Source organism: Falco biarmicus, chromosome 11 (assembly GCF_023638135.1).
Source record: "Falco biarmicus isolate bFalBia1 chromosome 11, bFalBia1.pri, whole genome shotgun sequence".
In the NCBI taxonomy this organism is placed as follows: Eukaryota; Metazoa; Chordata; class Aves; order Falconiformes; family Falconidae; genus Falco; species Falco biarmicus.
The window spans coordinates 1,764,321-1,787,942 of record NC_079298.1 but is presented as its reverse complement, the minus strand read 5'-3'; the positions used below and the strand labels follow the sequence as shown (position 1 = coordinate 1,787,942).

The 23,622-nt window shown below is 52.4% G+C and overlaps 1 pseudogene; it reads left to right on the top strand.

Moving 5' to 3' along the window:
* Window positions 1-18,264, top strand: part of LOC130157029 (hydrocephalus-inducing protein homolog) — a 59,488-nt pseudogene extending 41,224 nt beyond the window's left edge.
* Window positions 18,265-23,622: the final 5,358 nt, after the last annotated feature.

Here is a 23,622-nt window from a genome sequence, read left to right as displayed (position 1 = left end):
TTACTTACATGCAACCTGGGAGTTACAGGAAACAGAGCTGGGCAAGCGATCGGTGTTTAGAAAGAGGAGCCTGCTCTGGAAAAACCCTCGTGGTCCCTCAGGAGATCTGAACTCTTCCATGGGCCCCTTGGGAGAGGACCTCAAGGAGGTCACCTACCCCCCATCCCTCACAAAACAGAGCTGAGCTGCTGTATCGTCAGGGTGGAGACTGTCCCAGGGTGCAAAAAGAGTTTAAAGAAGAAACCCGTGATCTTTAACTAGGGAGTCATTAATTTTGCTTCTTGACGACTCTGAGCAGTGTGACTGCCTTCCTCGTGCATTTGCATGCCAGTCACAGATCCCTTTGGAGGACGATTTGCAGACAGCGTGTGCCCCTTGCAGGGAATATTTAGAAGCTTTGCCCTAGTGCAGCACTGTGAAATTGCAGTTGGATCTCGAGCCCCACGGGGAAGTGGCTGGCCTCCATGTGTGTTTTTGCAGTTGCCTCCATAAATTGCTTAGCCGAACGCTTCTGGATCAGGTGATTTACAGAACTCATCAGCACTGTGCAACTTGCAAAGCCAGCGGTTAAGAAGTGGTTTGAAATTTGTTTTGTTTAAGCTCAAAATGAACTTTCTTAGTTATTCATGCAAATAAAGCCATGGCTCTTGAGTGCTGGAAGGAAGCACGTGGTGGGGGGGCTCAATCACCTAAAATTCTTTTTTTGTTGTTTTTTTCTGGATATGGAAATGTACTGGGTTACATCTGATTTCTTCCAAAACCCATTTCTAAGCCGCTTTTGCAGGGAGAAGCAAAATCCTAAGTGCTGATCCTTCCTTCACTTGCCGTGTCCTACATCGTGTAAAACTGGATCTCTGTGTTGATGTGGTTGGTTGAGAATCACGTTCAAAACCAACCTCAAAACCTGGGGACGTTCCGTGGGCAAAAAAATGAGTGCCAGAAAGCAGCAGAAGTTAGGGACTTGGGAAACAGTTCTGTGCTGTTGGGCCACCCACACCCCTGTTTCTTTGAATGCCGAGTTGTAATCCCTCCATGATGTGCCAAGGTGTTAACCCGACTGAGATCCGAATTCTCACTCCACAGAACCAGGTGTGGCTTTGGGACTGAGGACAAGGAGGCTGCGGCCCCTCCATGCCCTGGTCCATGTGCTCTGGGACATGCTGTGGTGGGGGCATCACACGGTCCCAGCCCGGGGTACCCAGGCCTTGGCCAGCGGCTGGGTGCTCCTGGAAGCCCCAGCTGCTAGCGAGGAGCGGGACATACTCTCTTTTTTCTTTCTTTTTCTCTCGGCTGTCCTGAATGGTCTGTATTTTACTCTGCTCCTCCTCCTTTCAGGAGAGCACTCTCTGAGGTTCACCTGGAAGGAGAGAGCATAAAACTCCCAGGGTTTCCTAAAGTTCCAGCATCAATGGTGGGGCAGAAGAAAGGATAGCTTCCGCAGACCTTCCAGGAGAGGCTGAGGGCCTGCTGCAGAAGGGAAAGAATGGCCACTGATTTTTTTTGATGATAGTGGCCGTGGGGCATGCCTCACCCATGATTATGGGCAAAACTTGTCCCTTGGAAGTCTTTGTCATTTCCTAAGAGCTTTGATGGTTTAGAACATCAAGTTTTTAATGAAAATTAGGCCACATGTGATGCAAGATGGAAAAATCTTCTGAACAGCGAGCACCCAGTACTGCCTCTTTTCGGGTGTCTGTGCAATAGAAGTACACAGCCCTCTGATGCGTGCCTGAGCTGTGAAGTGTAACTCATCTCTGCTGTCAGCTGGGCTGCGGCTGGATCCACTGAAAAACCACTGAATTCAGCAAAAGCTCCCTAGCTCTTCCTTTCTGGCTTTGGACGTGATCAAACATCCCCGTGCCACGGTTGCAAGCCCAAAGTCAGGGATCACTGAAAAGGCTGTTCCAGGAGGGTTTTTTCTGCGTTGTGATCTAGTCACACGTGGGCTGCTCTTTGCAGTAAGAAGTTGGTTTGGACATTCTGGAATGACTAAGCAGCAGACTTTTATAAAAAAAGAAATCAACTTTCAGTCCCTAAGCTTTAGTTAATGGTGGGTGTCACACAAAAGGAGCTCAAAGGATAGAGGAATAGTTTTGCACAAAAGCCACAGTGACGGTTGTGTACAACTTCTGGGGCTATCTTCTGCTCCTTGTGCTACTCGCTTTCCGTACAAGAGTAGAATGGGATGGCAGTGTTACCGAAATCTCGGAATGAAGAACTTACCGACACCAATGTGATGTAGATAAGCAGACATTTCTTTATGGACGGCCGGGTGCGTGAGTGAGTCCCCTCACGATCGACGCACACCATGGTTCAAAATCATACACCTTGTATAGAACTCATTCATACATATTCATTAAATATCCATGCATAATCGTAAGATTTCCCATAAATCATTAACATACTCTCCTCTCGTACCCGATTCTGCGCAGTAAAGGTTAGAAAGGTCCGGAAATGGGTCTGGGGTACGATTTGGGTAGGTGGTATGTGAGTCGGTGGTCTCGATCTCCCCCTGCCGGAATTACCTGCCACTTGAGGTAACTGTTTCTTGGCCGGCAACTATGGGTTGCTTCACTCGACTCTTCCCAGTTCACATAAATTCTCATTTTGACATTTTAGTACATCCTCCTAGGTTACATATAAACAATCATCTCAAATCTTAAGTCTGTTATCTAAGTTCTAAACATTCCTACTAGGTGATTCTGACCAATTCCTCCGGCCTTGGTACGGGGCTGTACAGAGGGGTTTTTATAGCCGCTTTTTACTATAACTATAAGTTTCATTAAAATATATTTTCTTATCCTCTTATATTTCTATTACATGATTGATTTTATAAAATCAAATAATCAATCAAATAAAGTCAATCAATCTTAACTTATTAGCAAATCTATAACAGCAGGGGGACCTAAGCCAAAACCTGAGCTAGAATTCAGGCACTTTAGGCTGCTCCAGTGGTTCAAGAAAGGCTTCAGACTGAAAGATCCTGCACTATGCCATCTTAGCAGACTTAAGGAAGAAACTCAGCATCCTGGAGTTCAGCTGTAAGCCTTGTGGTCTCAGTTGCCTTTGCAGCAAGGGATATGTGTGTTAGCAGTACACTTAGAGCTTATCTGGTTTCAGTAGCGAGGAGGCTGGTTTTCAGTAACTGCTCAGTATGCTTCAGGTGGGGCGTCTTTACAAAGCTGAGCTCTTGGTTTGATGGTGGGAACAGGTGAGTGCTGCTCTCTGGAGACCGTAAAGCCCCGTCTTAACAAGGCGCTGCTGCAGGCGGTGAGCCCTGGAGCACCCCGGTACGGAGCCCTACGTTAGGCGCAGGTGGTGGCTGAGATGCTCTGCCTGCTTGAGGCAGCGCTCGGGTGCGCGTGTCGCTGTCAGCAGGCTGCTGGGGTATCGCTGTCAGCAGGCTGCTCTGCCTTGCTTGGGCTCATACTTCTCAGCTCCCGTGCGGTCGTCTCCGATTGCAGCGATACAGACAGCAGATTTTTCTCTCCGGCTCTGTTTTGTGAGCTTTGTGCCTTCTCTGAATGGATTTCAAAGCTCGTTTAAGTGCATGGGAAGGAATTCAGAAATCATGTTTTATACGCAGCATCACTTTCTGAGGGTGCAAACTGATCGCTAAGTTACAAACCAGCCCAAGGGCTCCGTCAGAAGTTAGAAACCAGCCGCAAAGTTGATGTGCTGAGGGAAGAGAAGGGTCCCGTATCTTCTCGCGGAGCATCTAGTGCTGGTGCCACCCAGCCCGGAGTCGGGGACTGGCTCTGAGGCTGCCTGGAAAATCCAGGCGAACCGAAGGAATTCTGTACTGACATGGCAACCTCTCCCCAGGCCGTGAGACCAGGCTGCCCCTGCGCATCAAAGGGAGCGGCATAGGGCCCCAGCTGCGCTTCAGCTTTGACCAGCTGGACATCGGGAAGGTTTTTGTTGCATCAGCCCCCAGCTACGAGGTGAGCAGTGGGGCTTGCTGGGGTTGGGGTGGATCCTGATGGCCCCTGGGGCAGCAGTGAGCTTTGTGCACCTGCTGGATTTCTGGCAACACAGGCAGTTATGTGCACGCATTATTTGATGTAAGTTAAATGTGGGAGTTTTTGCAGAATCTGGATAGTTTTGATGGGGTCTGAAAGGTGTGTATGTTGTCCACAAAGCCCCGATCCCTGCGTTTTGGCAACCTCCCTTTGAGACCAGCTGGGAGGCTTCATGCAGAAAATCCAGCCCTTGACACATGAAAGCAACACCGGGTCAAAAAGGTCAGGATCGAGAGGCTTTTGTTTCAGCCCTAGATGCACTGCGCCCTGGTACCCTGGCGGTTAAAAAGCAGCTGGAACAAAGGTGTTGTGTTCCGACTCGAGTCCGTTGCAAACACCTTTCAGTGAAGCGCAACTTGCTGGATCCTGGCGCCGGAGGGAAGCCGGGCAGCCTCCCCGTGCAGAGCTGCCCGCGCAGGCACCGGGAGCGCTGTCCCTGCTGAGCAGCCTCCTGCCACCCTTCAGACCTGGTGCCCCTCTGGCTCTATGAACAGAGCAGGGCAGTTCTGGAAATGAAGCAAAGGAGCTTTCTGGGTATTTGCCTCCCCCCGCCGATGGTGGCAAGTTTTCTCAAAAAAAAACAACCAAAAAAACCCCCAAGATACAGCAACTGGAGGCGGTAGAAAATGAGGCAGTACATGGTGCCAGACACTTTCAAAAGCTTGACTGTTGCAGGGAAGGACACGTTAAGGTGTTTTCTTGCCAAAATATTGTGCACTGTATGTATGCATTTTTTAATGCTGATTCTTTATTGATTCTATATATATCAATGTGTTGGTTTCATTACTGGAGAAAATGTGAATAAGTAGATGGTACTCCAAGTGCTGTATTAAGTAGCCAGACTGGAGGTAAACTTCAGTGTAGGATCCCTAAGTGCAATTTGTAATTAAGGTGTAAAACATATGAGTAGTTTCCAAGTTACCAGTGCAGAATTTGAATACAGGAATGTTTTCAACAGCAGCTGCAAAATTAAAAAAATAAGGGCTGTACCTCTGCTTCTGTCTCAGTTTTTCTGACAGGTTTTGCGAGGACAAAACTTAGGGAAAATAACTGCCAAGCAGGTAGATAAGTCCACAGAAATGGCCGGATTTCACCTGCAGCCTTCGGAAACTGTAGAGCTTTGCTTTGGGTAGGTTTGGTGACCACCAGTGTGCTGATACTCACAGGCAGGTGTGGGCATTTCTTGCTGAATCTCAGCAAATGCTGCAGGATTGTGTAGCTTGTTGGAACAGTAAATAATGGTAAATTAGTAGATGATGGCTGTGAATATTTATGAAAGAGATTCTTTAGAGCAGGTGGAGCTGCTATGCCCCTCACTCTCATCCTTTCTTGACATGTCTGGTTGAGCAAAGACAAAGAGACTCTCAGATCAAAGAAAAGAACAAAATGCGCCTCACTGACGTACCCTAGCAGAGTCGGGGAGTGCTGCTGAAGCTGGTTATGGGGCTGTCCCAAGGTATTTTCTACATCCAGTAAACTTGCTGGCTGTAACGGGAGCTGAATGTGTTTTGCCCTTGGCAGGACTGGGCTCATCTGGAGCGGGAGCAGTTAGGTGACGATTCGCTGTAATGCTGCGACCGCCCTTTGCTGCTCTTTGGGGCAGGTCTGCATCGCCTTGGTGATGCTGAGCACATCCTCAGCCCTGCAAGTCCAAGCGGACTGCTCTGTGTCAGTGGAATAAACCCAGAGTGACTCTGTTTATGTGAAGTTATCACTGGGGTTTTTTGCATGCAAAAACCCAAAGGCAGAAACTGTCCTGTTGTGTTTTCTTTGGCTTCAGCCAAGCAGCAGCACGCAGCATCTTCTGCCTTTTGTAGAAGTTTAATTAGAAAACAAATCAGCCTTCTGTAAGGAAAGAAGATTCCTCATGTATTTCCATTTTGCTTTCTTGCTGCTGCAGGTGATCCTGTTTAACAAAGGAGTCATTGATGCCCCCTCCAAGTTGGTCCTTCCGGCGACCGCTCTGGGCTCCTGCTTCTCCTTTCTCCCCCAGGAGGGCATCGTTTTACCAGATGTCCTCCAAGTCATCCAGATCTCCTTCAGTTCCACCGCCCTGGGGCAGTTCACAGAAGGATTCCGGTTCAGTGTGGATGGGTCCCCTGAGCCCGTGACCTTGACCGTCAGGTGAGGAGGGTTACAGGAGCCTGGGGGGTGCCTCCACAGTAATTCCCACTGCAGACTCCTCTCCTCGAGATGGCATCTGCCTCCTTGCTTTCTGTCTTGCCTTTGTTCCAAGGACCCCTGTCCAGCCCTTATCTCTCATTCTCCAGCCCCACAACTCAAGCTGTTTGTTTCAAATGCTTTTGAGATGCCCACCCACCGGGGCAAGCCGAGCCTCCCTCTTCAGGGGGGGTTGTGCACTGGATTTAGTTCTCCAGGGAGGGAAAAACTCCCAGTTCTTTTGAGTGGAGATGAGCTGGCTGGTGGGACATGGGGCTGCAGAGGAAGGAACAGCGGTGGGAGTGCAGGTGGTTCCTCTCCTACCTTGTGCTCCTTCCTGCTCTGCGAGGACCCCGATCTCCCTTCAGAAGCACTATTGGAAGATGTGGCTGTTGCCATAAAGACTGCCCTCTTCCCCCGTTCTCTTGCAAGCTGCGCTGTTACCGGCTGTAGCGCACAGGGCTCTGGGCTGGCTGCTTGGCCGAGCCCTCTGGGCAGTCCTTCAGGTCTGACTTCCTTGAGCACAGCTCCTGTGTGCTCAGCAGAAACGGCAGTTATTTCCCCCCTCGCTGCAAGGCTCACCCTTGGCAGTTTCCCAGTGTGAGACCCAGTTGTGGCTGGTTTGGAGGCAGTTTTCTATTGTCTTTTGGCAAGTGCTATTACGGAAAGCATGTCTGCTCCCTTTGCTCCATCCAGAGTAGGATGCTGGGGCTTGGCAGGTTAAGTCTGATTACGTGAGGTCCTTGGAGAGGGAACCTCATTGCCAGAAGGGATTTGCTACCTAACTTGTTCTCAGGAACGGATTCAGCTCCAGGAATCGAGAATTAGCATGGGATTGAAACTCCTGAAAGTCAGATTTTGAGTGCTTTTTGATTGTGCAGTCAGAAGATGCCCAAACCATAGGTGATCACTCTTTGCTTGGAAACAGACCTGACGAGGTCCTGAACGCTTGTTCTTTTGCTCTTTAGAAAGGGGTGCTGGAACTGGGACACCACGGGTGAGTGCAGGTCCCTCCTGCGGGAGGCTGGGGTCTGTTCATGTGTACGAGAGACCCGGTGGCAGTCCTGTGAATAAAACTAGGAGGCACGGGTCACTGTGCTCCTTGATCTGTATTTGTTTTTTTCACCAAGAGGCAGAGCTGGCATTGATTGGCATCAACCATGAAATTAATGAATGTTGTGCAGCTTCAAGTGCTGATTTCAGTGGATGTTGGTGAGTTTGGGAGTTTGGAACCTCTCTGAATTTAGGGATGGGCGGGCTGGTGTGGTGGCTTCAGGACACTCATGTTTGGTGGTGCAAATAGTCTTGCTCTTGGATGTGTCAGCCGGTGCACTGGTGACAAGCTGATACTTTCCTCCAAGATTCCGCCATCCACTGTGTAGAACTTGTGCTGCGTTTCTCAGTAGATGTCTGGGGCTCCTGTGGATTCGTGCCTCAAAATCCTGCACGCATAATGGTAGTGTGGAATAAGGTCTGAGGAAGATGTCCATCTAGCCCGTGGAAAGGCCAGTTCCAGCAAAGAGATACCAAAGCAGGGAACCTGTGGCTGAGAGGGCTAGTTACAATGAACCTGCTTCTGCATGGACAGCTCTGCCCGTCACATGACAGATGGGGAAACTGAGGCACAGAGCCATCACTTGTTCAGGGTCCTTCACTGGGCCAGCAGCAACCTGGGGGTGTACCCTGCCTGCCCTGGTGCCCTGAGCCACCTCAGCAGCTGCCACCTGCTGACCACGTTGCTTTGGCTGCCCCTGTGCACAGGGATGCTGTGCCGAGCGCAGGGGTGACGGGTTGATTTGAAACCCACCGTGCTGCTGAGACCAGCTTCTATCCGTCCCGGTGGTAACGAAAGCCGAACACTTTGCAGTTCTTTTTAACCAAGCCAGTTCCTCCTCTGCCTTTGTCCTTACAGGGGCTGTGTCATCGGACCGACTTTCCCTTTCCATGTACCTTCCCTCCATTCGGCGACGTCTCCTTTGGTGAGTGTGCCCTGGGCTTGGACCGCTGGTGGGGAGGTCTGTGCCTTACTGAAATGAAGCGCTTTGGGAGCGTCTGTCACTTGTGTTCCTCCACAGCAGCCTTCAGGGTGTTAGAACCAGGGCTGCCGCTTGCTCAGGTGGTATTTTGCTGCCGTGAGATCAAACAGGACCAAAGGAATAGAAAGTCAGGATTTTCCTGGTGCCCTCAGAGCCTGCTCAGCCCCAACCTCCCAATCCTTGGCGGCAGAATGATGGTGAAAGCCCTTGTCCCAGAAGGGCCCAGGGGATGGGGCTGCAGGAGAAGGGAGTTGGAGCCACACGCTAGCCTGTGGCTGCTCAGGGTGAACGTTCCTGTTGCAAGGCGAGGACACCACTTACCCACTTGACCTTTAGTGTGAGCTGTTAATTTGTGCTGTGAGGGCTCCTCGTTATCACCTGCCCGGTAATAAGCCCAGGCAGTAGCTCGGCATTGGTTTGGGCAGTGATGTCTCCAGAGATGTGGGCTCCTTCTCCTTCCCCAGCCGAAGCACTGCTCCACTGACGGAGCCGGTGGCTGAGCACCCAGAGCATCTCCACTGAAATGCAGATTCTGATTCTCCATCTCGAGTCTCAGAGAAAAGGCTTTGTACTGAGATGATCTAAAGTTTAGATGTGAAATCAATTGGGGATTGATTGAAGGGCCATGATCATTCTGTGCCCAGGATGCCTCTGTGGTTTCATGCGGTTCGTGGACTTTCTAGGAAATCTCAGTACTTTCCCTGAGCCACTTCCCCCTCTCCCTGCATCACCACTCGGCCACTTCTCTGCTTCCTTTTGAATAAATAGACCCACAAGAAACGCACCGGCAGAAATGCGGTTGTGTAATAGGAGGTTCATCCTACTTTAATCTGATTTCATTAACAAGGCCTTTTCAGCTGAAGGCAGCTATTGTATTTTTGCTTCTTGTCACTGTGCTGCTGGCTGTTGTCTGCATCTGGTGACTTCGGTCCCATTTGGGGCTGTGCAGTGGGTCAGTCGGTGCATGTCCTTTCTGTGCCCCACCCCCGCCTCCCTGCCGGAGTAATTGCTGGCGGTGGGCAATGGTCACTGCTGCTGGGCACAGAGGAACTATCTGCTGTGTCTGCGGGTGGTTTTCCTCCCTGTCTTTATTCAAATAGCACTTGGTAAGCAGGGCATGGGAGGTGTCTTCTGGCAGAGCTGGTGTCCGCTCCAGACCAAGCTGCGGGCTGGTGTCCTGCCTCTGCAGAACAGCCACCCCCTCACCCAGTGTGGTTGTACCACTGGTTTTCCGTTGTGGAAAGCAAGTGTCAGAGCTGAAGTGATGTCAGGCTTTGTGGGCAGTAATCAAAGGCAGTGTGGATGTGATGTCCCCGTTTGTTAGGTAAGGTGAGACACAGTTCCTGCTCATTTCTAAGGAAGCATCAGGTTTGCCTGCAGTGAGGTGGGCCGAGTTGTCATGTGCTCAGTCTGGTTGCCCAGAAACAGGAGATGCCTTAAGGGTCCTGCCTAGAGAAACTGCATTAGAGTGCAATGCATCATGTTGTAGTGCCCGGTCTCATCCTTTCTTTTCCTTACATGACAATGCCCTACTTTCATATATTGAAAACTGGGGGAATGTTCATGGAGTTAATGGGGGATTTTACAGACTGAATTTTCAGAATAAATGCTCTGTCTGGGTGCACACTGATCAGTGAGAAAGAGTTGGGGCTGGTTTGGGGGCAGGTGAGAGAGCTCCTCACAGGTAGAGACAGCTCTTCAGCACCAACGGCACTGCCCATTGCCAAGGAAGCAAGCTGTGCCATCCATGGAAAAAGCAACTTCAGTCACAACTCACTCCTCCCTGAGCTTCTCCATTACCTCTCATTCACACTGAAAAGAGATAAACAACAAGCACCGGTCTATCCTAACAGGAGAGTCACACCAGGAATCACGGGATAACCGGGGACTTGACTGATATTTGTCTCACCTTCCCAGGCTTTCCTCGCACCCTGCCGTGTCGCCTCACTAACACCTCCTTGGTTCCCATGACTTTCAACCTTCGCATCCCTGGCGAAGGCTCAGGACAGCGCAGCGTCACCAGTTTTGCTCAGATATCAGACAACACTTGCCCGTCCTGGAGAAAGGGAGCCCAACATCACATCAAGCCAACTGAATTCACCATAATGCCCTGCAAGGGGACCATCCGCTCCCAAGGAGCCCTGGGTATCCAGGTATGGCACGAGCCCGGCCATACGTGCTTCAGCAGGTGGAGCTGAAGCTTCACTGGTGCGCAGGAGGGCTGTAGTGCTGCTGGCTTTGGGCATAACGCAAGTAAGAGATCGGTGTTCGTGTTAGGTTTTTGTGAGCTGGGGTACTCTGGGGCGGAGCACCGTTTTGTTTCCAAAGTTGTAAGCCAAGGATCATGTACCCTACGGTCAAGCACAGAAGCCATGCGTGTGTGTCTGAGCTGTTTAGAGCAATTTGATTTAAAGTGGGCCGAGGAAGGATGGGGACAGAAGGTGACTGTTAAAAGAAAGATGTCATTGCATAAAGCAGTTTGCTATTCTTCCCGGCCTTATCTTTCCTCTCGTGTGGAGCAGAATGGTTGCATCCACTGCAGCGAGGACTGGAAAAGCTCCAGCAGCCATGAGCTGCACAGCTGCTGCTGGGCCACGTTTTGCCCTCGGCTTCCCACTGTAAAGCTGGACTCATTCTGTGAAAGTCAACAGATTTCCTCTGGATTTATGCTGTTGTAGTCGAGAGTAAAAATTGGTCCCAGTGGCAAGTAGAACATGAATTGTGCTTTAATTTAGCTTACATATGCCCTGGTATGCAAGGCGTACTTAATAAATCGGATATCGCCAGAAGAGTTTTGTTACTCGGAAAGACAGTGGTCTACATGTGGACCAGCAGGAGAACTAAGGCAAAATATCGCTCCCTTTCCTGACCGTGGGTGAGAGCCAGAGGACACCATGCGTGGCTGATGGCTTCTGGCAGTGATTAAGTATCTGACGCTCTTCTCCTCTACCAGGTCACCCTGTGTTCCAACACGGTGGGGCGATACGAGCTGGCGCTGGTGGTGGGCGTGGATGGTGTTGGCCAGGAGGTGTTGGCGTGCCTCTCACAGCCAGGTACCGGCGCTTTCCTTGCAGCTGGCCACCTTTCCCCGCGTACCCATGCCCAGCACGCTGCCTGGCGTGGGGTGTCCTGGCTTCAGCTCCAAATGAGAAATGTTGCTTAACGAGCTAGTTCTGCCCAGCTCGCTGTGAGCACAGCCGTGCTTTGAAAGCAGCCCATGTTGAGAGGCACCTGTGCTCAGTGCTCAGGGCCATGCCTCTGTCTTTTTTTTTTTGGTTTATTTTATTTTTAAGGGAGCAGTGATTATATTCACTATTGGCCTGTTGTCTGGGACGTGAGGAGTAATGAATCTCCAAAGGACTGCCCCTGCTTCTCCCTGCAAGCGGTGGGCTTGTGCTGGGTTGGCCCAAAATGCAGCATTTGTTTGGAAGGCGGCGAGCAGCCTGCTGAAAGCTGGGGTCTGGCTCAGTTAGTGAAGGCGTGTGCAAATGGGAAAGGGGCTTACGGCAGGAGTGGTGAGGGGAAACTAGTCCTTGGTGTGGCAGGTGAGCTCAGGTTTCTCTGGTTCTCTTGAGCATGAACGTTCCCAGACTTAAGCCAAAAGCTGCAGCGTCGTTCAATGCCGTTGCGCCGCAGCGGGTGCCAGTTTAATGACGAGAGGGACGCAGTTGCTGGTGCTGTTCCCTCTCCCCGGCAGAGTCACCCACTGGGTGCCTGGGCTGCAATTTTGTAAAACGAGTGGGAATGGGAAGAGTCGGTGTGTGGGCTGGTGTGTGGAGGACCCAGGCAGCTGCAGGAGCTGGGAGAGGCTGGTCACCCAGCGCGAGAGGCAGGCGGTGCTGGTGCCCTCCATCGCGGGGGCAAGCGGCTGAGGTTTCAGGCAGGGCGAGAGCGGTACGGGAGAGGAGGGAGTTGCTTTTACTGAGATGCGGGAGTCTTGTTTTCCTTGAGCTTTGGGGAGCGCTGGTCCTCAGCGGGAAGGCTCCCGCAGAGCTCGTGCCTTGCTGGGACTGTGGGAGGGTCCTTGCCGGCCTCCTGGGGCAAGGGAGGGGCAAAGCTTGATGAGAGAGCACTGGGGCAGGGCACTGGGCAGCCTCTGCCACGGGAGTCTGGGGCTGCCCCTCCTTTACAAGAGTCTGTTGAGTAAGAAGAAGTTAGAGGTGATCGATTGCCGTAGAGGTAGGAAATGTCTATCTGGCAGAGACAAATGCCTTGTGTCTGTTTCATGCTGTTTGGGGAGTAAACAACTTCTACATTCTCTCAGTGTCTCTAATTCCCTTTGGTCATCTCTTCACCCGGATGTGTCGTTCCTCCACTGCCCGTGCTCAGCCCTGTTCTGACATTTGGACGGTGCTTTCTGAAGTTCCCTTGCGAGTGGATGCTGACCCTTGTGAACGACAGCGATCTTCCAGGCTGCTGTGGAGTCCTTCCTCAGGCTTGGCGTCGTGTTCGCCTCCTGCCCTCAAACGTCGTTATCGAGGGGTTTGTTAGGAAAAAAACGGGGTTTGGATAAGACCTTGCTGTTTTATATTCAAACCTAAAGTTTTGGAGAGAACGGGAAGCTACCTGAATATGAACTTCAGGAGCGGTTTGAACTCTTCAGAAAGCAGTTTCGGTTCTAGTCTTTGGGGTGCTTTCATGCAGGAGAACTTGGAGGGTTGTGAAAAGCTGCTGCAAGGAGGCCGCCAGCACCGGAGTGGGCGTTTGCGAGTGCAGCAGCTTTTGGACCCTGTGAGGATGCTAATTAGGCCCATACAAATCTTGCTCCTTGTGTTGTGCCTTTCTGCTTTCTCCTAGGGATTTTTAAAAATGTGGGTGAATTGCCGTTGTGGTGGATGTTAAGAAGCTTGGAGTTTCCTCAGAGGTCACTCTGAAGTTGTCTTTGATTCTGTCCCTTATAGGAGCACAAGGAGGATGCTGCTGTGTGGTACTCCAGCCCTGTGTCGTGTGGGATTATCCAGCCTCACAGCTCGGTAGAGATCCCGTTGACGCTGGAAGCCCAGGCGATAGGAAGGCAGGACACTGTGGCTAGTGTCTCAGTGTTTGGGAATGAAAGATCCCCGCTGGTGAGTGCTAGGCGAGATGCGTGCCTTTGTGTGACTCATCTTGGTGGGCATAAAGTGTACAGGGGTTCTGCCAGGGAAAAGGAGAACGTGACAATACGTGGCTGGTGCGGACACGGAAAGAAGGGATTCATGGCATAAGTAGCAGCTAATGCCTAGAGAAGGGTGGTGTCCTCTTAGGTGGAAATCTAAGTGTCTGAGATGGTGTTTAATTACGGACGTGTGAGGCGGGATAACAAGCCCAGTCTGAAACCCAGAGCAATTCCTGGGTCTCTCGCTCTCCTGCGTTACGAGATGAGCAGCAACCGCTGCTTCATTAGAACTCTTGTTCGGGAGCGCACGGGGACATCGCTGAATACCACTAAAGCAAGAGCGGTGTAAGAGACCGTGCTGAAATGATGATTTCTGTAAAGCTGGATTTAAGCTTTCCTGAAAGTCAGGTCCATCCCGCCTGAGAAATATCCATCATATCTCTTTGCCAAAAGCCCCAGCCAAAGACGCATGAGACTCCACACTGCTTGCATCTGGAGCACAAGCTTTTTTTTCTTTTCTTTTTTTTTCCCTACCAAGCTTGAAAAGGGGTGAGGCAAAGCATTCCTGGACTAAAGGCTCCTACAGGACATTTGCATTCAGGCATATACAGCAGCAACAACAAAGTGTAGGCAAGAGAACGTTGTATCTGGTGTCCTGGCTTCCACTGGCTGAAATCGAGAACAAATTTAGTTAATTAAACTTTAATTTAAAAGGATACTAACTTTTGAAGCAGCTGTTTTAAAATGTCTTGTCCTCTCTCTGAGCACGGAAGGGGATATCAGAGGATTCCCGAGAACGTGAAGCTTTCTGTAACAGAAAGGAAGGCTGACATTTTGAAAACAATTGCAGGGATATAAACTTTTTATAAACCGAATTGAAACGATGATGCCAAATCCCTTGGATGCCACTGGTCATCTCAACCCTGGCTGCTGGGGATGTGCATGTAAACCAGTCAACAGCAAGGCCAGGCAATGCAGGCTTTGCAGGGAAGTCTCACGTTTGACAAAACAGTTGCTTGCAAACAGAAGGCATGCTTCCCCGAAAGAGGAGGGTTTCTCCCCACTGGAATAACCAGTTGTTTAAATGTCAGCTGGATTTTGAACTACAGGTACCTTGAAAAGCTTTTACGCTTGGGCTAACAATTTATAAATTGAAAGTTGACCTTACCTTAATCTTTTCTGTTTGGACGTGAACGTGTCAATGTTTTGCCCAAAGGGCGAGCATTTCAGCTGGAGAAGCGTAGCTGTGCCTAAAGAAAGGACTAGATGCGTTGCATTTTCTATAGGTCTGTCTTCTGGTTGCAGTGCAGTTCCAGTAGTTCCCTGGTAGCTGACGCACCCAAAGCTTTCTGGGCTGGCAGAAGAGCTGGCTGTCTTGTTACGTGTCCTGCGCTGGTGGCAGATCCTACCCGTACGGCTGCAAGTCTGACCTTGGGAATCGCTGCAGTGTGTTCCAGTAGAACTTCAAAGCTCGTTCTTGCCTTAGGCTGGGGTGCCCAGTGTCGATGCCTGGTCTTTACCACCGTTTCAGGCAGAACGTGGTACAGATCTTTCATCCAGGTTGTGCAGAGTCCCTCCACAGCTCCGTTGTCGGGTATTTTGTTTGCAGGTGAACGCGTGCCAGCTCCAGTCTGGCGTGTGTCATCTGCATGAAGGAGCTGGTAAATCCCAGCGCTGGCGTTACTGGTGGCAGAGCTGCCATCGCTTGTTGCTGCCTTTCCCTGTGCCATGTTGCCTGTAACGCTGTTGCATGGCATTTTCCTTGTCCCTTTTAGAACCCTGTAGATGAAGGGGTTGGGGTTTTTGAAGCCCTCTCCTTGGTGGTGAGGATGCGTGGTGTTAGTACACAGGCTGACAGAAGGCAGCTCTCCTGGGCATCCTCCAGATGTTGTTCCGCTCATCCCCAAAGGGCTCTGCCCTGCCTTTGCTGCTGCTGTCCCGCTGTCACCGGGAAGCTAAGCTGGCTGGCGAGGCGCAGCTCTTCCCTGCAGCTCCTCCTTCCCGGGAGCTTTGGGCAGCATCGCCCAGACATGCATCATCGTGCATGGCTTCAGTTCCTTATTTTGGAGGCCCCAGCCTTGGTAGGTGAGGTTTTTGGCTCTTAGTTGCACGCAGCAGTGCCCTGCCAAGGGATGAGCATTTCTGGATGCTGCTGCTTCTGGCTGAGTTGGGCTGGTGATTCTGACAGCGGTCAATACCACTTCCTTGAGCCAGACATCATTAAAGGTTTTACATCGTGGAAGCTGGTTTCTTTTTCGGTTAAATCGTACTCTGTGCCCTCCAGTGAATCATACGGCGTCTGGTCAGTGTTGGGAGTTCTATGCATTCAGATCCTGTTGAAGTGTTGAGGTGTTTGGAACCAGTGAAATCCACCGCAAGAGTGCACAAATTCTCGTTGTTTTTAATGATGTGGGAAGGTGGTTTAGCAAAGGGATCTGTGTTCCTCCTCCAGTAGTCTGTGCCAGTTCTGCAAGGAGAAAGCTTTTGGTTCTGACTGTCAAGAGAAAAAACACCACTTGAATGATGTAATGAATAATTAATGCCTGTTATTCATGCCATACCAGGAATACACATAAGCACACATCAGAGGCCATAACTTGCACGATCTCTGCTCTGAAGAGCCTGCTTCGCTTCTGGCTTGTGCTGGTTTTCAGAGGTGCATTTTTGGGAATGTCAGAGAAGTAACTGTCCAAGTGTCGCTGTGCAGCAGCAGCGGTCAGGGAGGTTTGGGGCAAGGCTGAGCGGCAGAAGGAGCGGGAGCAGGCACAAGGCAGAGAAAGGAGAGCTAACTGTGGAGGAGGTCTGGAAAGGAGAGCGTGGGACCCAGGGTTTCTCTGTCCCCTGAGAACGGGAGCTTGTGGCTTTCAGATGGGGTCACTCCCGAGCCTGCACTTGCCCCAGGCCTTCTGTTTCAGCCTTGCAACACTGAAAACTTCCAACAGCCGTACTTATCGCCCAGTCGAGGAGGACACTTAGAGCTGTCTCATATTTTTTAACTTCCCCTGCTTTTCTTTTTTCTTTCCTACCTGCTTCCTGGAGCAGAATACCTGTTTAGTGAGCATTGGAGAAGAACGGGTTGTCTACGTGCATCTGAGTGAGATAAATTCCAGCAGTATTGAAGTTCTACAAGATGCGTCCAAAACTCTCCACCTCTCCAATCAGGCTGTCATCCCTGCTTCCTTCTGTGTAGAGATGGTAAGTATCTGTGGGACTATTTCCCAATGAAAATTGACTGGTCTGTAGCAGCCTGTGGCCTGATTTTTACATGCAACGTTCCCATATTGCTGTCTCGGAGAGAAAGCAAGATATTCCGTCCCAACGCAGCGAGAGGAGCCTGGCTCTGGGGGCAGTTTTAGCTGGGGCACCCCTCAGTAAAATAGACAGCTTGCATAGATGTTTGTGCAGAAATGAGTCTGGATCATCTTTACAAGTTTTCCCTCTGTTTTCTGGACGGTATTTAACGGAGAGTCGTGTCTTTGGAGCTCTGAGATCAAGAGGCCCCTGTGGCCCTTTGCTCCTGGACGGGCATGGATTTCCCGACGCTTTCCCCATTAGGTCTGCGTTTGCTTTGTGTCAGACTGCTGTTTGTGACAGAGTCTGGGGTGTGAAGTTTGTCCTCAGCCTGCCTGTGGTGAGGTGAGTTTCACACCTGCTGGGGGCCCAACCAGCTGTGGTGTTGCACAAAAATATAACGGTAAGGGTTGTGTAGCTACAGAGCGTGTGGGCTCCGTCGCGTTGCAGGGCATCTCCGGAGGCCAGCCGCAGGGAAAGGCCGTTGAACTGATGGAGGCTGCAGCTGACAAGCTGCGTGGCAGGTGGCAGGAGGCGGTTGGGTCGCTGCCCTGGCAGGGGGGGGCAGGGCTGGTGCAGCCAGGGAGGGCTCCTGTGCGGACGCTGGGTGGGATGTGCCGCTCACTGGAGGTGGGATCTGTGAGGGGCTTAAAAACAGGGTTGGGAGGAGGTTTGTTCTGCTCCACGCTAGGTGGGCTGGATTTGTGGAGCTGGTTCACCCAGGCCTGGCTCTGTGGGCTTGGTTGGGTCTGCGGGTAAAGCATCAGGCAGCGTGCGAGAGGCCAGGCTCAGCCTCCTGGGCCAAGGGGGAGGGGGGCGAATTTCCTCCTTGCTGCTTTTCCAGCTGTTTGGGGGACAACAGTAACCTCCAAGTGGGGGAGGGATTCCCAGGGCAGCTTTCTTTGAATCCACCATGAAAACCCGCTTTCCATCTGTGGCGAGAGCAAGCCACCAGGGATGGCTGGTACTGGTGTTGAAATGATGGGTTTGCATGCCTGTCGCAGGCAGTGACCCGCAGAGCTGTTCGGGTCCTGCTGTCCCGGTGCAATGCCTCCCTCCTCCCCGGGCAGCTCGCGGTGTAGCCGGGGGGCTTGCAGGGTACATCTGCCCCTCCGTTGCCTCAGGGCCCTAACCCATGGGACTGGGCAATAAAGCCTGTCGTGCTTCACCGCCATCTCTGCCAGTCCTGGGGCTGATCAGTCACTAGAGCAGTAATACGAGGCGGCTCAGGGACGGTTTCTTTCCCTGCAATAAAGACGGGCTCTGCTTGAGCAGTGGCTTGGACCAGATGATCTCCAGAGGTCTCGCCAGCCCCAGCCGCTCTGTGACTCTGTGTGTGTGATGATCCCCCCTGCTGACTCCACGGGGCTGAGTTCCCCCATGGTGCGCATCTCTGCTTTTCAGGGCAGCTGCTGCTCTCATGGAGACGTGCCAGGAGGCAGGTCCTGGGAACCTGCTCCATCAGCCGCTTCACCAAAGGCTCTTCAGACAGACTCCGGGCACGGTGCTGCTGAGGCTGCCTGATGGGAGCAGCGCGGGCGTGGGCGAGATGTGCCCGAGCTGCGCCCTGGCCCTCAGCAGCTGCCTGCTCTGCCGCTCTTTTGCTGCCCCAGTTGAAGTTTTGCCCTTGGCTGCCTTACGCTGCCTGGCAGCTCCTTGACGGGAAGCAGAGGGGACTGAATAATTGTGGAGATAAAGCCTGAGATGCAGTCGGGTGTCAGGGTGACGTGCACGTGTCCACCTGAGAGCGGAGCAGGCTGCGCTGTGCCTTAGCCCAGCTGATGGGTGACACGGGCATCCTTCATTCCCCCGTGTCCCTGAACCCAAGCCTTGTGTCCTCTAAAGCGCCAAAGCCGCTGCTCTGATTCCTGCTTGGAGGTTGCTGCAGGGGGGTGAGCCGTCATTTCCCTGTCTCCCATTTGTTGGCCAGTCTGCAAACGGTGGCTGTGAGGCTCAGAGATCATGGTCTCCAATTGAAAGGGCGAGTTATCGACTGAAATTTTCACAGGAGCGTTGCATCGGGAATGTTATGCAGACTGACGGACAGCCTGACAAACTGAATGAGGTTAATTTAAGGGGCGGCAACAGGGCAAACGAAAGGCTGGTGTCTTGTTTGAAACAGAAAAGGAAAATGCTGTAATGCAGGTGGCCGTGCTGCCACCCCGGTGGTACTCTTAACCCTCGAGTGATAATTGCTCTTCCTGTTAAGGCAAGCTTGCTGCTGGCTTTGTGGGAGACAAGATCATTACCTGAGCAAGCCAGCATGATTTGTGGTGAACTTCACTTTGGGATAGTGACTTCAGGAATTCCTTGCAGTCCCCCTCAGGCACCAGCTTCCCTGTACCCCTCTCCTCTCTACTGGGTGAGTTGTGTCTGTTCTATTCTCAGTTGCAGGGAGCAGCACGGAGGGAGTATCTCTGCCACCAGAAGAAAATAAGTAAAAACCCGCCAAATCTGTGTGTTGAGACGGGGCTTTTTGGGTTGGAAGAGGGGTGTAGGGACTGCATACCTGCGTCCTCGGTTGGCTTATCCCTGCTTGCCAGGCTGTCTGCAGATCTGCGACCCTTGGGACCAGTGTGTCGTCCTGTGCTCACACTGTCAAATCCTGTGTCTGTCGGGTGTGCTTTTCCCTGTCAGATTGCTTTCCCAGCTGCCAGGCAGCCCAGCGTGTTAGGGAATCCTCTGGATCCAGCAAGGGGAGGATTTGTGTCTGTCTTGGGTAAAAAAAGACTGGAGGAATGAGTCAACATGAAGGAGCTGTTGCAGCTTAGCTGGGGGCTGATGTAACCTGCTGACAAAAGTGGCTGTTTCTCCTCCTTGCTCCATTGTCATCTTCTTTTCCTGCCTCCCTAAGTGCCTGATTTTTGCCGTATTGACAAGTGCCAAAGGCTTGTTATGGACTGATGGAAGTGTTTGCTCTCCCTGCAGAAAGGAAAAAGCACCATTCTTAGGTCATTTCCTACTTGTTCTTTGTCATGCTGTCTTCTCGGAGATGTTTTATGTGGCTGCTAAGGCTGACATCTCTTGGCATCACAGAAGGCAGCTGCATGTCACATCTCTGTGATCAGGAAAGAAGAGACAGGCCTAGGGTGTAAGTTTTCTTAATCAGTGGCAGCTTTTTTCTGCCTGCATAACCCCCGTGCTGGGTCTGTTATGTGCTGCCACAGGGCGCAAATGGTTTCCCAGCGCCTTGTAACGAGGGAGGAGGCAGAAGACCTTCCTTGGGATTTCCTCTTCTCATGACAGTCGTAATGCGGGGTCCTGTCTCCTTCAGCCTGGTCCCTGACCTCCCTGATCCAGAGCCCTGTGCTCCAGGTGAAGCTCGCTGCTGCCTGGTTTCCAGCAGCGGTCGTACAGCCAGCTGCTTCGTCTTCAGGAGGGTGCCTGGTGGCTCAGTGCAGATCCCCTTCGGCGTTCCCAGGGATGCGCTGCTGTCACATTCAACTGGAGCTGACCTTGCAGAAGAGACCAAGTTTTGTTTGTTTTTTAAAAAAAGAAAAAAAGCTGTAACTATTTGTCTTGTCACTGGGATTCACTGCAGATAACTGATTTTTCAGGCAATGTATAAAGGCTCTTGGTCAGGTGTGGTGTAAGCAAGGGCAGAACACGCAGTTCCCATTCCCATACTGGCTTCTCCCCTCTAGCACACAATTTTTTTCATTTACTAATTTAATTGTTTATTACCTCAAGCCTTTGGCGACACTGCCTTTATTAACAAAACGGCCATATGGAGAGACAGCAAAACACGGAGGAGATAAACTTAAAAACAGTGCCGATGAGGGGATGCTGCTTTAGTGATTCTGTTCCTTGTTCTGGCTGACGGGCAATTCTGTTGCTCTCTGAGCAAACCGTGCAGGCTGGGGGCAGTGAAGGCTTTGAAGAGCATGTCAGCATTGACTGCAGTTCTCCCCAGCTGCTCTCACTGAAGTCGGAGCAGACTTGAATTGGCAAGAGGGTGGTTTTTAAATCTACTGCAAATTAACACCACCACCACCCCCACCCCCGCCCCCCAAAGCAGCTGAATAATTAGCCAGCGGGTCAGTGTTTGCTCCTAGTGAGACAGAGGCAGACAGTGCTGTGCCCTTCAAATGGTATCTGCAGTGCTATTTAGAAATTAGGGTTAAATTAACCTTCCAGGGTACGGGCAGCGCTAGCCCTGCATATGTGGCCTCTTCCAAGGTGAGCAGAACTTTTGAAGATGCGTAGGCTTAACTCTTTCCAGAGCTGTCCCACCAGAGCCTCATGGTGCTCCAACAGCTGACCTTTAGAATTAAACCCTTGGTTTGGGTTTAAAGGCTGTGCTGCTTATACAGCAGTACCAGTTTCTGATTTCCACCCAGTTTGGTTTTGCCAGAGCTGTAGGGAGCTTGTCATGTCATGGCTGTTCTGGAATGTGGTACAGTGAAAGGAGAGACTGAAATGGCAAATTTTTCCCCCCAGGGCGGTCAAATGCTGGCAGAGGTTGCCCAAGGAGGTTGTGCAGTCTCTGTCCTTGGGGATCTTCAAAGGCCAAGGGCACACAGTTCTCAGCAACCTGCTCGAGGCGAGCGTGCTGGAGCAGAGGGCTTGGCCCAGAGGACCTCCACGGGTCCCTTCCAACCCCCCCTCCTGTGTGGCTCTGTGCTTTGCTTTTCCTCCTAAAGCCCCTCAGCTCAGCCCCGATGCCCGCTGGAAAGGGTGCTGGGGCAAGGGACCATCCCAATCTCCTCCCCGAGGGTCCACCCCAGCACAAGCGCTCCCCACTCCACAAGACCCTATGGCAGACACAGTCAGGAGAGGGAAAAGATTCTTTTATTGTCAACAGCAGCTGCAGGGGCCCAGGAGTCACAGCTGTTCAGCCGGTGAAAATCAGTCGGCACCTGCAACGACAGAGTCAGAAAGCTCTGATAAGCCCCCAGAGGCAGGAAGAGGCAGGATTTGGTTCCCCCCTCTTTGGGGGACGCTGTTTCCGAGGAATTCCTCATGGCCCAGAAGGGACAGCTCTTGCTGGCCTCCACTCGAGGCCGGCTCCGGTGCCTTCTCCCCAGGGGTGATGTCCCTAGGGAGCTGTGCGTGCGCAGGGATGCTGACAGTGCCCCTGTGCCGCGCAGCAGGGCTCGACGGGGAGCCCCCGGGGAGCTGCCGTGGGGCTCATCCCAAACCCTGCTCAGCACCAGCCCTCGCCGGCCCTTGCCAGCCAGCTGGGCTGACTTAGGGCCATGTTCAGGGCTGGGAAAGATGGGCAGCAGCGCGTGGTACGCACCTGGCCTTCCTGACGTGCTGCAGCTTCCTGCATTTTCTCAGGTTTGGGTCCACAAAATCACTTCCTCTCTTCTCCTTTTTATTTGTGCTTGGCTGTCCCTCTCCTCTGCCCAGGCTTCTTTTCTCTTCCTTTTCCTTGACTTTTCCTTCTCCTGCTGGGAGCCTGCAAACCTTTCCATCCCACAGCGTGATGAGATGGGGAAAGCCCCAAGCCCCTGCAGCAAGCTCTCAGGTCAGGCAAGGGGAGCTCTTCCTACCTGGTTTCCTGGGGCAGGCTGGTCAGTTGTGGCAGGCGTGCCAGGGACTCTGCCGTGCCCTCGGGGGTGCCTGGAGGCAAATCTGGAGGTGCCTAAACCAGAAACTTGGGAGGTAACGGGTGGCAAGTGACAGCCTGGGGTAGTGAGGGCCTGACTGCCAAATTGCTGTATGAGCTCTACAGAGGAGATGCTGGTTTGCATCGTGCACATTTTGCACAGTCCAGCCAACGCAGCCTAGACTTGATGAAGCTGCGACGGAGTAGGATTTGAGCAAAAGCCCTCTCAAGGTGGCAGCTACTCCTTTCTGTCCTTTTGTGGGTATTTTGTAGGTATGTTTTGTTTGATGAAGCAGATCATACTTAATGAAGTGCATTCCAGAAACAGCCTTTCCAGTTTTCCTTAACACGCACCACTCTGGGGGGAGAGGAGGAACCCCAAAGGCACAAGAGAGCGGCTGCCAGGAGGAGGCCCAGCGGCTGCTTGGCCTCCTGGGAAATTACTGTCCCACCTGAGACATGTTGCCCCAGCGTCTGTGGAGCTGCCGTACCTCTGCCGCTTTGGGCCCTGCCCCTGTGTCTCCCCCATCTCCGCTGTCGATGCCCAGCAGAGAGGCGTCTGCATCCAGAAAGGCTTTTGCCGGACGCTGGGTCTCTGCTGTGCCTGCAGGGCCACTTTGCTCTTCGCACCGCAGCTCTGGAAAGCAAAAGCACGTGCAGCAGCGCGACTTCTTGGAAGTCAAGAACACCTAAGCAAAGCCCAGCCGAGCCCTACACCACTTGTCTCGTCAGCGTTGAGGTTTCTGGCATCCCAAGCCCCAGTGTCTGTGACAAGCCTCAGTCCCGCCTCCTACCTGTGCCCCGGTCCATGGGTGCTGGCACCTCCTTGGCTGATGGAGGGGAGAGGCCGGCCACCTCCTCCCCAAAGATGTCCCCGCAGTTTTCAATGAGGAACTCCACCAGCACGTTCACCTGCAGACATCAAAGCCTTGGTCTCAAGCCAGGTGCCTGCAGACGTGTCAAGCAGCCTTTCCCACTGCTGACCCTTCGCCTGCGCAGGCGGCTGCGGCTGGGGGTTGCTCTTCCAGGCACCCAGCCCACCAGCACTGGCCCAAGGGAGGAGGCAGCCAGGGACCTCGCAACAGCCAAGCTCCGATGGGCCGGGAAGGCAGCACTGGCTGCTGGGTAGGGCGTACCTTCTCGGTCACCGCCAGCATGGCCTGCAGCGGGAGCAGGTCCTCGTTGGGTGGGCTCAGCAGGTTGGGCCCGACGCAGATGGCCAGGTTGCTGCAGCTCATTCTGCTGGTGGCTGCGTTGTGGCCGATGTGCTGCAGCAGGGCCATCAGCCGCTTCAGGAGGAGGAGGTTGGCCGCAGGCAACTTGTCGGCCACCCTGAGGGAAGAGGAAGACAAGGCTGATGAAGCAGAGGGTGCCCACAGCCGTCCCCGCAGCTGGCCCCAGGCGGGTGGGAGCCAGCGGCCGTGTTGCACAGCTTTGCAGCTGCCCGAAAAGACAGCTTTCTGA